The sequence below is a fragment of the Sus scrofa genome, chromosome 13 (genome assembly GCF_054392235.1).
Source record: "Sus scrofa isolate SSC_HxYL_T2T_F1_AM1 chromosome 13, Sscrofa_HxYL_maternal_Yorkshire_Landrace_v2.0, whole genome shotgun sequence".
Classification (NCBI taxonomy): domain Eukaryota; kingdom Metazoa; phylum Chordata; class Mammalia; order Artiodactyla; family Suidae; genus Sus; species Sus scrofa.
Window position 1 is genome coordinate 108483005 of NC_139395.1, and position 15256 is coordinate 108498260.

General features: G+C 36.6%; 1 long non-coding RNA gene across 2 annotated transcripts in view; it reads left to right on the top strand.

Annotated features, from left to right (window-relative positions):
• Nucleotides 1–15256, top strand: part of LOC146397544 (uncharacterized) — a 134772-nt gene that overhangs the window by 7115 nt on the left and 112401 nt on the right. For both annotated transcript variants that reach the window (XR_014824209.1, XR_014824210.1), the window contains exon 2: nucleotides 14591–14742. This is a non-coding gene — a long non-coding RNA (uncharacterized LOC146397544). The remainder of the gene's footprint in view (nucleotides 1–14590; nucleotides 14743–15256) is intronic.

Here is a 15256-nt window from a genome sequence, read left to right on the forward strand (position 1 = left end):
GCCAGGGATTGAACCCGCAACCTCATGGTTCCTAGTCGGATTTGCCAACCACTGAGCCACGACGGGAACTCCAGAAAAGTAATGTATTTAAACATTGACTGCAATTTGTAGTAGGAAATACATTTTATTTCACAATAGTGTGTACAAATATATGTGCATTCACCTAGTGCACCTGAAAGAAAATGTGAAGAAACAGTGGACACTTTTACTATTTAGAAATTTCTGGATATTTCTGTTTTATTTAATTAAAAATGCTATTTGGGGCATATTAAACTAATTTATCCATAGTTTGAAAAATGCTATTCTGAAAACTATGTAGGAAAAATATTCTTGTAAGCACTGTTTTTCCCCTTTCTTATCTAAAACTTATATTGTTGCCAATCAGAGCATAGGACAGAGAGTTTTGCCACACCAGTGATAAATTTTATCCCCAAAGAATCTCATTTTCATTTCTGCTGTGCTCTGTGGAATAAGAAAATCATCCTTTTGACCTAATACCTTCTCTCTAGACTCCAGATTTGAACTATCTTCAAATTGTTGGTGAAGTATCTCATGAGTCTTTTTAAAGTTGGAAAAAATATACCCAACACTTACAGTTTACTTGTTGCTTTATAAGCCTTATGTGAAAAGTTTCTGACATTCAGCTGCAAGGTTCACAGACGAAAAAAAAAAATGTTTGCAGAGGAAAAGTCATAAAGAAAAAGATAGACTCGGTACATTTGTAGTGTGTGTATCAGTTTTCTTGGTTGTAATGAAGAAGCAACTACAAATTCATCTCCTGTGTGTTTTTGAAAGCTAAATTACCAATGATTTGATGATAAGGCTCGAGCTATTACCAACCAGTCAGACTTAGCTATTGGCTGTTTCATTCAAGTTTTGCTATTAGAGGAGATAAAATTGACCCTGGGAATAGGAAGTATTTCTCACAGTTGGATCACTGGATTGGTGAAAAGAGCAAGAGGCCATAATATAACTTGCCATCTAATGGCTCATTCAAGTAAGCTTAGAATTTTAATCAGAGATTCTCTCTCTTTTTTTAACTTATTTTTAACAAAAAGAGTAGGTTTGAATGCCTAAGAGATGAAAAGCTTAAAACCAGATTTTATTAGATAAGTTCGTACAGCATCATGACTCCTGTACTATTTTGGATGAAAATCAAAGCAAAATATTTAGAAACTTACCCCTGACTAGAAGTGAGAAGGGAAAGAAGTGATGCCACATAGAGTCTAAAACTATTCAAGACCCCAGTAACAACCAGCATCAGCTTTTCCATGGTTATACCTTTGTCTGAAGACATTTACTTTTGAGAGTATGGAAATAAAGATAATAAGAATAATATTTAGGAGTTCCTGTCATGGCTTAGCAGAAGCAAATCTGACTAGCATCCATGAGGATGCAGGTTTGATCCCTGGCCTCACTCAGTGGGTTAATGATCTGGTGTAGGTCACAGACGAGGCTCAGATATGACATTTGTGTGGCTGTAGTGTAGGCCAGCAGCTACAGCTCCAATTCAACCCCTAGCTTATGAACCTCCGTATGCTTCGGAAGTGGCCCTAAAAATAAAAAAAATTTTAAAAAGAATATTTAAACTTTATTGAAATTGCGTGCAAATCCTGAGCAGTATTTGGTTAGGAAACCAGAATACCCAGGAATATTGCAGGATATTTATATATTATGTTTTCTTCTTTTGGACTATTTTGCAAAAGTGCAATTTAATGTGGACATAATTTATATTGGTTTTTTTCATTCTAGACAGCTTGAGACCATAGAATAACCGTCATGCAATATATACAGACAATTTTTGTTTCTCTGTAATGGAAGTTTTCAGGGTTTCAGAAATTACTCTAAATTTGTTCTTTCAAGAAAATAGAAGCATTCAGTGATTTGATTTGATAAAGTTCGTCATCACGTGGAATGTTCTTTCGTATAAATGAGAAAATAATACAAACATGAAAAAAACACAGTAAACCCTTCTGAGGCTTTGCAGATTTATCTCACTGATTTAAATAAATAGCACAGAGCCGAGTCCCTTTACGTGGGAGCTTTCATCACAGACTCTTCATGTGGAATCTTCTGGAACTCTGAACTGTGATGGAACTCAACATTGACATCAGAGATCTATTTCAACCTTAAACCTGGATAATTCCACATTACTGCCACCATTTAATTAGTACTCTCTTCTGTCTTGTGTTTTCTCCCATACTCTCAGCCTTGTGGGCTCTTTCTTAATCCACCTACTTACTGCTTACTCCCTTCTCTACCAAATCTTTCATCTTTAGCTTCTGGAACCCTATGCCATACTAAACACAGTAACCTAATTGCTAAACTTTTCCACACAATACAATTTTAATTTTTGTTTCCCTAATTAAACCCAGCCCTTCTATATGAATATAAATTTTCCTGGAGCATTTCAGGTATAAGTATTCATTCCTCACTATACCATTTGTGGTAGATGAGTGATGTCCTCCTCACTATCCCCCAAAGATGTTCACAGACTAATCCCCAGAACCTGTGAATATGTCCCCTCATTTGAAGATGTCTTAAGTTATGGATATTAAGATGGAGATACTGTCTTGGGTTATCTGGATGGGTCTAATATAACAACAAGGATCCTTATATGGGGGCAAGAAACTAAGAGTCTGAGAGAAAGAAAAGCAGATATCAGAGAGGAGAAAGGTGCTATGCTTTTGGCTTTGAATATGGAGGAAAGAGCCATGAGTCCCCTAGGAGGGACTTGGAAAGAGGAAAAGCTTCTGCACCCTGGGAAGTTCCCTCACCAACGAGGAAATCAGCCATGATGGGGGAGGAACTCTAGATAACCAGTGTGAAACAGTTAAAATAGAAACAATTCTCCACAAATGGTCAGTGCTACAGCAACTGTGTATGGGTGCCAGCAGTTGTCAGGAACTAAAACTCTGGCCTTAGTGATCAGACTCAGAGAGATCTGGGGCTAGCTAAGTGGGACAAATCAGAGTTGGCCATGCAGAAAAAGCCTGGAGGGACTAGAGTATAGGGTGACCACATTTGAGGGCAGAAGCTGAGTCAACCCAGTTGGGCTTAGAGGCTAGGCACCATTGTATGCGGGTGCTTAAAGGAAGGGATGGGATCCACTGCTATAACCTTATTCCCTGCATGCATTCTCAGGCTTCAGGACACTGTCTGTTTCAGCACTTGTAACCATTGGGCAGCCAGTGGCTGCCTAGCAGCAGCTGGGTAGCCGCCCCACACTTAGGGCTACAGAGAACTCAGAGTAGGTAGAGTAACTGCCTGGGAGAATAACATAACCTCTGGGGATTCTGCAAGTGGCCCCCATGCTAGCAGCATCTGTTCCATACCAGAAGAGCAGAGAGAGGGCCATGAGTGGGCGTTCCTTGCAGGAGTTGCCAACTGCCCAACTGGGAAAGGCATAAGCTCCTCAGTCCCAGCCAGTGGTTCTGCAGGGGCTCACACTAGTGGCACCCAACCTGTGCCAAAAAGACCAAGAGAAGGCCACAGGCACGCCCTCCCTGTGGGAGTTACAAACTGCCAGACTGGGAAAAGCACAAGCTCTGTGGGTCCACCCAGCCACCTTGCAGTCACCCCCACCAGTAGCTCCCAAGGAAGCCACAGGAGGCCCATTGGTCCTCATTCCAAACCACCACAGCTACAGAGTACTCCTGCCAGCAGCCAGGTGGGGGTAGGGACTGCCAGAAGTGCGCATCCTAGTGTGATACCACTGTTCCCATCACTTGCTCTAGGTACACCTGAACTGCTACCATCCCTGAGAATACCAGGATTGGGCACCTGCTGCTGCATCTACATACCTGCTGTCAAGGAGATGATAAATGGTACATGTCCTACAGAGAGAGCCTTTTAGCAAGAGGGAGCAACACCCCCCCTACACACACACCTTGGGGCTACAGAGAGAAATCCCTTGAGTGGCCAAAAAAGGGGAGTGACTACAAAATGATGCCTGCCCCTACAGCTATAGAGAGAAGTCCCAAGAGCTTCCCTGGCAAGGGGAGGGAATGCAGGAGCAGCTGCTGACATTGCCAGCTACAGGGAATAGTCCTAAGAGCAACCTGGTAGCAGGACAGGTCACAGGAGCCACTGCTGCCCCCACATGCTACAAAAGCAATCCTGTGAACTGTGGATCACTGCCACCATCCTCACAGACTCCATCCCTAGGATCCATCCAGCCTCAGGAGAGATAGTGTGATACCACTGCTCCTAACACTTGTCTGCACACTTATAGATGGTTATATCAAAATATAGCAGGAACCCCAAATCAAAAAACTCTAATGGACATACACATAAAAAAGAAAACACAATCCAAACATAACACTAAAGATGGTCAGCAAACCACAAGAAAAGACAACAAAAGAGGAGGGAGGAAAAAAGACCCAAAATAACAATCCAAAAAATTAAGAAAATGTCAATAATTACATACTTATCCATAATTACATTGAATGTAAATTGATTAAATGCTCCAACTAAAATGCACAGACTGAATGAATGGATACAGAAACAAGACACATATATATGCCATCTGCAAGAGACTTCAAATCTAAGGACACATACAGCCTTAAAGTGAGGGGATGGAAGAAAGTATTACATGCAAATGGAAATCATAGAAAAGTGGGAGTAGCAGTACTCATACCAGACAAAATAGATTTTAAAATAAAGAAGGTCATTAGAAACAAGGACATCACACAAGGATTAAAGGATTAGTCCAAGAAGAAGATATAATAATTGTAAATATGTATACACCCAAAACATAGGCACACCACAGTATATAAGACAACTGCTAACAGCCATAAAAGATGAACTCTACAGTAACAAAATAATAGTGGGGGACTTTAACATTCCCACTTATAGCAATGGACAGATCATCCAGACATAAAAATCAACATGGAAACACAAGTTCTAAATGACACTCTAGACCAAATAGAGTTAACTGATATCTATAGAACTTTCCACCCCAAAGAAGCAGAACTTAATTTTTTCTCAAGTGCACATGAAACATTCTTCAGGAGAGATCACATTTTGGGCCACAGATCAAGCCTTGATAAATTTTTTTAAAAATTGAAATTATTTCAGATATTTTCCCTGACCACAATGCTGTGAGACTAGAAATCATCTAAAAGGAAAAAAAAGAAAAGGAAAGAAAAAGAAAAACCCACTGTAAGCTAAACAGTATGCTGCTAAACAACCAATGGATCAACGAAGAAATCAAAGAGGAAATTAAAAGATACTTAGACACAAATGACAATGAAGATACAACAGTCCAAAACCTATGGGACACAGTAAAAGTAGTTCTGAAGTTTATAGCAAAACAGTCTTATCTGAGGAAAAAAGAAAACTCAAAACAACCTAATCTTACACCTAAAACATCTAGAGAAGAAAGAACAGACAAAGCCCAAAATTAGTAGAAGGTAAGAAATCATAAAGATTAGAGCAGAAATTAATGACATAGAGACACAGAAAACAATAAAGAGGGTCAATGAAACCAAAAGTTTGTTCTTTGTAAAGTTCAACAAAATTGACAGACCTTGGAGTACCCATTATGGCTCAGTGGAAACAAATCCAACTAGGAACCATTAGGTTGTGGGTTCGATCCCTGGCATCACTCAGTAGGTAAGGATCTTGCATTGCCACAGATGCAGGTGTAGGTCACAGATGCAGCTTAGATCCCATATTGCTCTAGTTGTGGTGTAGTCTGGCAGGTATAACTGATTGGACCCCTAGCCTGGGAACCTCCATATACCACGTGTGCGGCCCTAAAAAGCAAAAGAAACAAAAAATGACAAACTTTTAGCCAGACTCATCAAGATAAAAAAGAGGGTTCAAATAAAATTAAAAATGAAAATGAATTTACAACTGGCTGCAGAGAAATAAGAAGGACCGTAAGAGACTGCTATGAGCAACTGTATGCCAATAAGTTGACAACCTAGAAGAAGTGGACAGATTCTTACAAAGGTACAACCTACCAAGACTGAATCAGGAAGAAATAGAAAAATACAGACCAATTACAAGCACTGAAATTGAAAATCTGATTTAAAAACTTCCAAAAAACAAAACCAAGAACTGATGGCTTCAAAGGTGAATTCTATCAAACATTGAGAGGAGAGTCAATACCTAATTTTCTGAAACTCTTCCAAAAATTTGCTGAGATAGTAACACTCCCAAGCTCAAATTCTATGAAACCATCATCACCTTGATACCAAAACCAAAGACACCACCAAAAAAAAAAAAAAAAAAGAAAGAAAGAAAATTACAGGCCAGTAACACTGATGAGCATAGATGCAAAAATTCTCAACAAAATATTAGCAAACCACATACAAATATTTATTAAAAAAGACCATGCACCATGATCAAGTAGGATTTATCCTAGGGATGCAAAGATTCTTCAATATCCACAAATCAATCAGTGTGATACATCACATCAACAGACTGAAAAATAAAAACCATATGATCATCTCAATAGATGCATAAAAATCTTGACAAAATTCAACACCCATTCCTGATAAAAACTCTCCAGAGAGTGGGCATAGATGGGGAACAACCTTAACATAATGAAAGTCATATGTAACAAACCCACAGCTAACATCATTCTCAATAGTGAAAAACTGAAAGGAACAAAACACGCATGTCTGTTTTCACTACTATTGTTCAGCAGAATTGAATAAGATCAGGAACAAGACATGGATGTCTATTTTCACTACTATTGTTCAACATAGTTTGGGACGTGTTAGCCCTGGAAATCACACAAGAAAAATAAATCAATTCCAAATTGGAAAAGAAGTAAAATTTTCACTGTTTGCAGATTACATGATACTATATATGGAAAATCCTAAAGATATTGTAAGAAAACTGGTAAGAGTTCATCAATGAATTTGGTAAAGTTGCAGGATTCAAATTTCATACACAGAAATAGATTGTATATCTGTATACTAACAATGAAGAAATTAGGGGACTCTTCCATCTATTTACCACCACATCAAAGAGAATAAAATACCTAGGAATAAAGTTACCTAAAGAGAAAAAAGACCTATACTCTGAAATGTGTAAGATACTGATGAAAGAAATCAAAGATGACACAAGTAGATGGAAAAATGCACCATTCTCCTGGATTGGAAGAATCAATATTGTCAAAATGATCCATTGCAATCCCTATCAAATCACCAATGACATTCTTCACAGAACTAGAAAAATATTTTAAAATTTGTATGGAAACACAAAAGACCCTGAATAGCCAAAGCAATAATGAAAAGAAAAAAACAGAACTGGAGGAATTAGGCTTCCTGATTTCATATTATACTACAGAGCTATACTCATCAAAAGAGTATGGTGCTGGCAAAACAAACAAACAAACAAAAACAGAAATATAGATCAATGGAACAGGATAGAAAGCCCAGTAACAAATCCAAGCACTTATGGTCATCTAATTTATGGCAAAGGAGGCAAGAACATACAGGGAAGTCCGTTCAATAAGTGGTGCTAGGAGAACTGGAAAGCTATATGTAAAAGAATGAAATTAGAACATTCTCTAACACCATACACAAAAATAAACTCAAAATGGATTAAAAATAAATATAAGGCCAGATACTATAAAACTAAAGGAAAACATAGACAGAATACTCCTTGACATAAATCACTGCAAAAACTTGTTTTAGAATAATAATAGTAAAGATACAAATAAACCAATTGGACCTAATTAAACTCAAAAGCTTTTCCACAGGAAAGGAAGCCATTAAAAAAACAACAAAAAGAAATAATCCACATAATGGGAGAATATCTTTGCAAATGATGTAACAGACAAAGCCTTAATCTCCAAAGTATACAAATAACTTGCACAACTCAACAACAAAAAAACAACCCAATTGAAAAACGGACAGAAGAGCTAAATAATATGGATGGCTAATAGGCACATGGAAAAATGCTCAACATCACTAATTATTAGAGAATTTCAAATCAAAACTAGAATGAGTTACCACCTTCCACTAGTCAGAATGGCCATCATTAATAAGTCAACAAGAACAAATGCATGTGGAGAAAAGGGAACCATCCTTCACTATTGGTGGGAATGTAAATTGGTACAACCACCATGGGAAAAGTATGTCAGTTCCTCAGAAAACTAAATATAGAGCTAGCCTGTGACCCAGAAATCCCACTTCTGGGCATATATCATTCATTCAAAAAGATATATGCATCCCTAACTTCACTGCAGCATTACTCACAATAGCCAAGATATGGATACAACCCAAATGTCCATCAACAGATGAATGGATTAAGAAGATATGTATATTCCATATACACAAATAGAATATATACATATGTATACACACACACACACATATATATATGCTCATGAAATATTATTTAGCCATAAAAAATGACAAAACAGTGCCATTTGCAGCAACATTGATAGAACTAGGGATTCGCATACTAGGGAAGTAAGAGAAAGAAAAGTACCCTATGATACCACTTATATATGGAGTCTAACATATGCACAGATGATCTATCTACATAACAGAGATCGTGGACTTGGAGATTAGACTTGTTTTTGCTGGGGGCAGGAGAGAATGGAACGGGCAGGGATTTGGGGGTTGGTGATGTGAACTGTAAGTCATGGGGTTCTACTGTATAGCACAGGGAATTGTGCCGTTTCTTGGGTTAGAACATGGTGGAAGATAGCATGAAAAAAAAAATGTGTGTGTATGTATGGTTGGGTCACTTTGCTATACAGCAGAAATTGAAGGAGCATTGTAAATCAGCTATACTTTAATAAAAATAAAAAATGATAATTTCTATTTTAATTTAAATCTGCATTATACTCAAGAAAAATTAAGGTAAAAGTTCAAAGAACTGTCTTAATAAGTTTAAATTGCTGTATTATTTATGACCTCTCCATTTCCACCATTCATCCCATGTTTTTTACTGCCTTTAAAATGTTTGTTTTCATTGCCTTTAAAATTTCCCTTTAAGCCAGAGTATACTTATTGCCCTTAATTGTCCTCAGTCATATTTCTTGGCAGGAATCTAAAAAGGAGGGAGAAAAATGAAGAGATTGTCCATCTTGAGATATTAACTTCTACTTTTCCCATATAAAATTATACTCATCAATTTACCACACATGTATTGAAAATTGAGAGCCTAGAGATTCCTGAGTACTTGCTGAGGGCTAGAGAACAAAGACTAAAAAGATTTTCTACCTTTGGGCACCTCGTAGGCTAGTGAGGAAACTTCATATTTTTTAATTGATCCAGCAGAATATTAATTCATTATAGATTTGATAATATGTTCTGTGAAAAAATATTATTCATAACTTGGAAAAGAAGAAAGAAATTAGGTCTTCTTTCAGTGAAATGCTGAGCTTGACTCTATTGACTGGGCTATTTTACAACTCTAGTAGGGCAGAGGTTAACTTACAGATTTTGTTCAGCAGAGAAGCAAATAATTCCTGTCTGGTGGAAAAGTAATTCTAAAAATTAATTCCCTTTGAGATGTTACCAGATTAATAACCTATATACCTTACCCTAACATTCTTTTATTAAATTACGCATTTATCTATGACAGAGGTATGCTAGTGCCAACTCAGACTGGCTCATATGAACCAATTATTTAATATTTGAGAATTTTAAAAGCTTATTGGCTTCTCAATGCTAACTTAAAATCAGCAATGCTTGGAGTATGTGGACTACAAAAATTGACACTACAAATTAGGACTTTTGTTTTTTTCTTGGAAACAGTTAAACCAGTTTGAATTTCTTGTTAGTTCCATCAAAAAGAATTAATTAAATCCAGTTGATAATAAAATTGTTGACATATTCATCTTATGTCTTAATATCAGCCATGGTTTTTAATCTTTTAAAAACTATACTCTAATAGTTGATCTCAGTTACCTTTCTCAGGAATTGCTGAGCCATCATTCTACTCTGTAAAAGAAGAACTTTATTTTCACTATCACTGGAACAAACACAGAGAGCTAGCTAGCTCAGTCACGTTGACCTATTTAGGAGGATAATCTAAAAGCCTATAACTGTAACAATTCATCTTAACCAAAGTTTAAGAGGAGTCAGAATAATATACCATTCCCACACTGATAAATAGGTGAATGACCTAAATTCAACAAGCTGATTTTATAGAGTAAGGTCTCATTCCCTTTTAATGTATGGGTTGATCACCAGAAAATTAATGTTTTCAGTTCATTCCCACCTATTTCTGAGTATTTCATTTACTAGTTCAACTGAGCTTCTGAAAATGTAAATTCATATCTTCATTCTCAGAAGAGAGATAACTGCTTCTTAAAAAGCTTTGTTGTTCTAGATAAAGGTTCAAATAACCTTTTTAGTCTAGGCTTAACCATAATGATTTACTTTTCATTTTTACATAGCAGTTTTTAAAAATATCACTTTGGAGAACTAAAAAAAGTCTTGTGAGATAATGACATACAGGTCTTACTATCCCAATTTTACAGATAAGAAAACAAAGGCTCAGGGCCCTATCTTGGGAAATTTCACATGCTTTGAAATGACTTGGCTGTGGCATTAAAATGTGGAGAACAGAATATGGACTGCTTTAAATAGATAGAAAATAGTTTCATAGTTTTATAGCACTAAGTTAAAGAGTATGCAAACACTGTATATACAAGCATCGTAATCACAAGATCAAGATTGAAGCTAAAGTTAGGTTCTTAAATTGTCTTATTTTCTGTGCATATTCAGCTAACAACTCATAATTACCAAATCTGGCAAGCAGAGAAAACATTGGGTGATTTAAGATGCTTAGTTTGTATGTTTAGATTTTTAATTTGTAAATTTGCCAGGGGAAAAGTTCTTGGCTCTTGACAGAAGTATCAGTGTTCCTTAACTATAGGCTTAATTGGGTGCGTGGATTTCTTTACAGTTTGGCCATTTGGCAGTATTTTTTTTTTTCGTTAACAAAGTTTTGCTGATGTTTTCACATCACCAATTGCTTTTTTTAAAATTCACTGTTGTGTTCTTCACAGTTGGATGTTAATTGTGGCTTTTGAAGTTCCTGTCTAATAGAGCTGACTCATTTTAAAGCTTTTCATTGAGTAAAAGTGCTTTTGGTTGCCAAGGTAATTTCAGGGAAGCACTTTGATGAGGGCTTTGCTGTTTAGGATTATACAAATTTTCTGAGAAAAAAAAATCTCAGTGAAAATACGTTTGGCTAAAACCTTCCTTTTTGCTTCATTTTGCTTGTAGAAAATACAGTTTTAGTATTGCCAGTATCATGGATAGCCCTGAAAAAAAAATTGTTAATGGAGTGAATCTGTATAAGTTTGAACATCAAGTCAAAATACAGATTATGATAGATCATAATGACTATTATCTCTTTATTTTCACATGACAGTGTAAATGTGACTTTAATTTACAGCATTATGGCTTAGGTTTTGTCACTTTCTTGGTTGGCTTCAAGAGAGAAATGAATGAAATAGGAAATAAAACTTGGTTCTCATTGTGTCCATCAGAAATAAAGGCCTACAGCCAAGGCTGTACTTTATTTAAGGATAATTTAAAAAGAAAATCCAAGGATAACTTTGTACCTTTTTCTCCTTGCTTAGATTTCCCAGAATCCCTTTCTTTGCTTCCATGAAAGAGATCCTAGGAGATTTAGAAGGCAGAAAGAAAGCAGAAGCCATTTTTTAGCTCAAATGTGTTGTTGCTGATTTGCCAACTCATCTTATTGTTGGAAGCACAGCTAAGCTGCAGCTGTTATATCTTTCCATGCAGGCTCCTTCAGTTTCACTGATTCCTGGGCTATATATGTGTGTTTAGTTCTGTAAGGAAGAACCTGGCTTCTGCAAGACACCCATAACACCCATTAGAGGCAACAAAAATTGACATGGATTTCAGTCTTTTCTTATGGAGTTTCACTTTATGCTTTTGAGTTCAAATTTGCTTTTGGTCTTCCCTACTTTACATTCATCTTCTCTTCCCAACTTCTTGCTCTAAAGACCCTAAACTCTAGCATCAGATGTAAAGAAAACAGCCTTGAAGAGACTAACCAGTTACATAAGGCCAAATCCCAAGCATGTGTGTGTGTGTATCTCCTAATATCTATCTTATTGAATGCAAGTCTGTGTGTGCCTGACACACAGTGAAGCCAACCAATACCAAAACGTCAGAGTTTTGAGCAGAGAAAGTTTTATTTCAGGGCCGTACAAGGACACAGGTGACTCATGCCTTAAAAAGTCCAAACTCCTTGAAAGCTTTCAGCAAAGCAAAAGTCCAAAGGCAAGGTAAGGAAGGGACATGGTTAGCTATTGCAATTTTCTTGGTATCCTTTTTCTTGTTGTGGTCCACATAGGTCAGGTCATGCTCAGGTCATGAAGCTCCTGTTATTCTCTCTTCAGGTCAGGCCATGGTCAGGCTATCCTGCATATTTCAAGCTATAAGCAATATTCTTTTACAACAGGTGCAGAGCATGACTAAGCACAGGCAACAGAGCACAAAGGTTAAAGTAAGGTTAAAATAAAAGGAACAGATCTAATGTGGAGTCAGATTTGTTCTTCCCTATTTAAATTTATACTTCTCTCAGGTTGAATCCTAAATGATCTGCCCCTTCAGAAATATGAGAGGCCCTTGAATAGTACGATAAATGACAATATAAGATTTTTAACACAATTATCAAAAATATTAGAGACTTGTTCTACCAACAGTTGCTCACATCCCTAGTTAAATCCTAGTCCCCTATGCTGTCATGTTCCAGATAAGCTGGAAGATCCTACAATACCAGGTATTTTGAGAGAAATACTAGTAGATACAAGATAAGGAAAAGAAAGTCTAAACCAAGTTATCCATTTTATACCTGGGCAAATGGAAGATTTGTATAGAGTTGATCCCATGTGATAAGATGAAAAGAAATAGGAATGATAACTTAGTAAAAATTCAGATAAAGAAATATGGAGGAAAGAATCTGAATTATATAAGATGGAAAAGCAATCCAATATGGAAAAAAATCCATTATATTTGTTTTGTATATAGAAAAAATTTTAAGGAAAATGAAATCAGTGAAACAGAATGAGACATTATACCAGCAGAATGATGATTAATAATGGAGTGCTAAGTCAGTCAATTAAGGACAAATTACTTCTGTAACACAAAACTAATATAGGTTAGAAGCAATAAAAAACACACTGGGCTAAAACATAATTGGAAGCATGTGGGAAAGTGTCAAGATAGTCACAGTCAAGGCAGAAGTAACATAATCTTCATGTGAGAAAGATAACTGTTATGGTTAAATGGATAACAATAATGTTGCTGAAACTCAGACTCTGTTCACCAATGCTGAGTAGAAACCCAGAGACAGAGTTATGGGTAAAGTAAAGAATACCTCTGTTGCTTTTCCAGGAAAAGAGGGCCACAGCAGGCTAATGCCATCAAAACTGAGTATCCCCCAGGGAGGGGGTAGTGAGGAGTGTTATAGTATTCAAGGAGAAGGGTGTGATCAGTTCACAGACATTCTTCTGATTGGTCAGTGGTGAAGTAATTGGGAATCAGCATCATGGACCTCCTGGTTCTAACCTGTCTATGGTCTACTTGCTTGTGCAGCATACAGTTAACTTCTTTCACCTGGTGGGTGTTTTTGTATCTGTAAAACAGTTCAAAAGAAAGGGCTTTGACTTAGTTGAATGGCTAAACTATTATTATTTTGTCTTGCTTGACTTTTTTTCTTTCTGCATTTCCTCACTTCTCTGATTAAATTTATTCTGTGACTAAAGTTTTTCTACAAACAAAAGCAGGCAGGTGACATGGGTGGAGGTCTAGTCTGGGAAGGCCCCATAGGGTCCTGCTTGGCTATAATAACAGTTTAAGATTAATTAATGGGTAGGATGATGAGAAAGTTATTAGCAGTATGGAAAATATATACAATGTGTAATAATTTCCAAAATAATCATTATGTTTTAATCCATCAAATTAGAATGTTCAAAATACTAGTTTTCTTGAAGTTGGGAATTCTCAAATATTCTTGACATTTTAATTTGGTATAGCTCTAGAAATCAATTTGAGAATTGAATTATCTTAACTCCTTTCTAAAATTAGGATTGACTACCCTCTTTGAGCTCAACTTTCCTTCCATAAGAGAAAATTTAGTATAAGTACAAGTATTAGTTTCAAATGTGGCATCCAATGACATAACCCTAAATATAGAGTTTAAAAGGGGACATCTAGGAACTGGTTGTACAACTTTTAAAAATTCTTAGCATCAAGAAGATGTAAAAAAGATCAGGAATTGGAGAGTTGCAAGGATCTATATAGCGATTTCTTTTGGAGAATACTCATACCATTTATGAGCTCTCCACTGACCACCCCCACCTCCCAGTGCACACATGGTCACACACACAGGGATTAGGGATGAGTAAAAGTCTCCTTTCCTCAAGCCTAGAGTTCTGGTGGTAACAGAACCACTATGTGAATTTGGGGACAGTGGACTGGTCTCTGACTTCTGCCAGACCGGAGAGTGAAACAGATGGTCTGCCAAGCAGAATGCAGAGTGAAGGAGAGATGATATTTTGGGTTTGCCTGTGCTTCCAGGATGGATTTGGACAAAATATTCACTATTGTTTATTGTGAACCAACAGAGAAAATCTATATGGCAAGAACAATGGGAGAACCAGAGATTGAAGGGAGAGCATCTGCCAAGAAATAGAATCTATCAAGATCAACCGAATTGCAATTGGAGTGCCCTAGTAGGAGAGATTGTGAACCCCTGAAAAGCACATATAAGAGAAAGGTCAGTTTTTCTGACAATTCCAAAACCAAAAAATATAGTTCAACAATACCAGTGAAATCAGGACTTTCTCTTCCATTCTGTCTTCTTTCTTTGTGCCAACCCATATGGTCTTTAAGAATTACTGGCAAGTGAAGAAATGGGGGATAAATAAAGGAGAAAAACAAAACACCCTAGTGCTTAAAATCAGGTAGTGATTCTCTACAGACTATACCTGGGAGCAGGGATGAGAGAAGCTTGAACAAAGATGGATCTGTGATTAATATATCATAATTTCCAAATCAAAGCTATAATTTGCACAGGACCATCTATTACCTGAAGAGACTAGAAAATCACAGAGCTGTCAGAGTTTTTATTCAGTGAAAGGAGAAAACATTTTCCCCAGATTAAAAAAAATTAAAGGGAAATTAAAAATCATAGGCATTTTAAAATGTTTATTAAAGTATTCAAAAACAGAATATTACACAAATCATAAGGCACGGTTCAATAAACTTTTTCAAAGCAATCACACTATTAT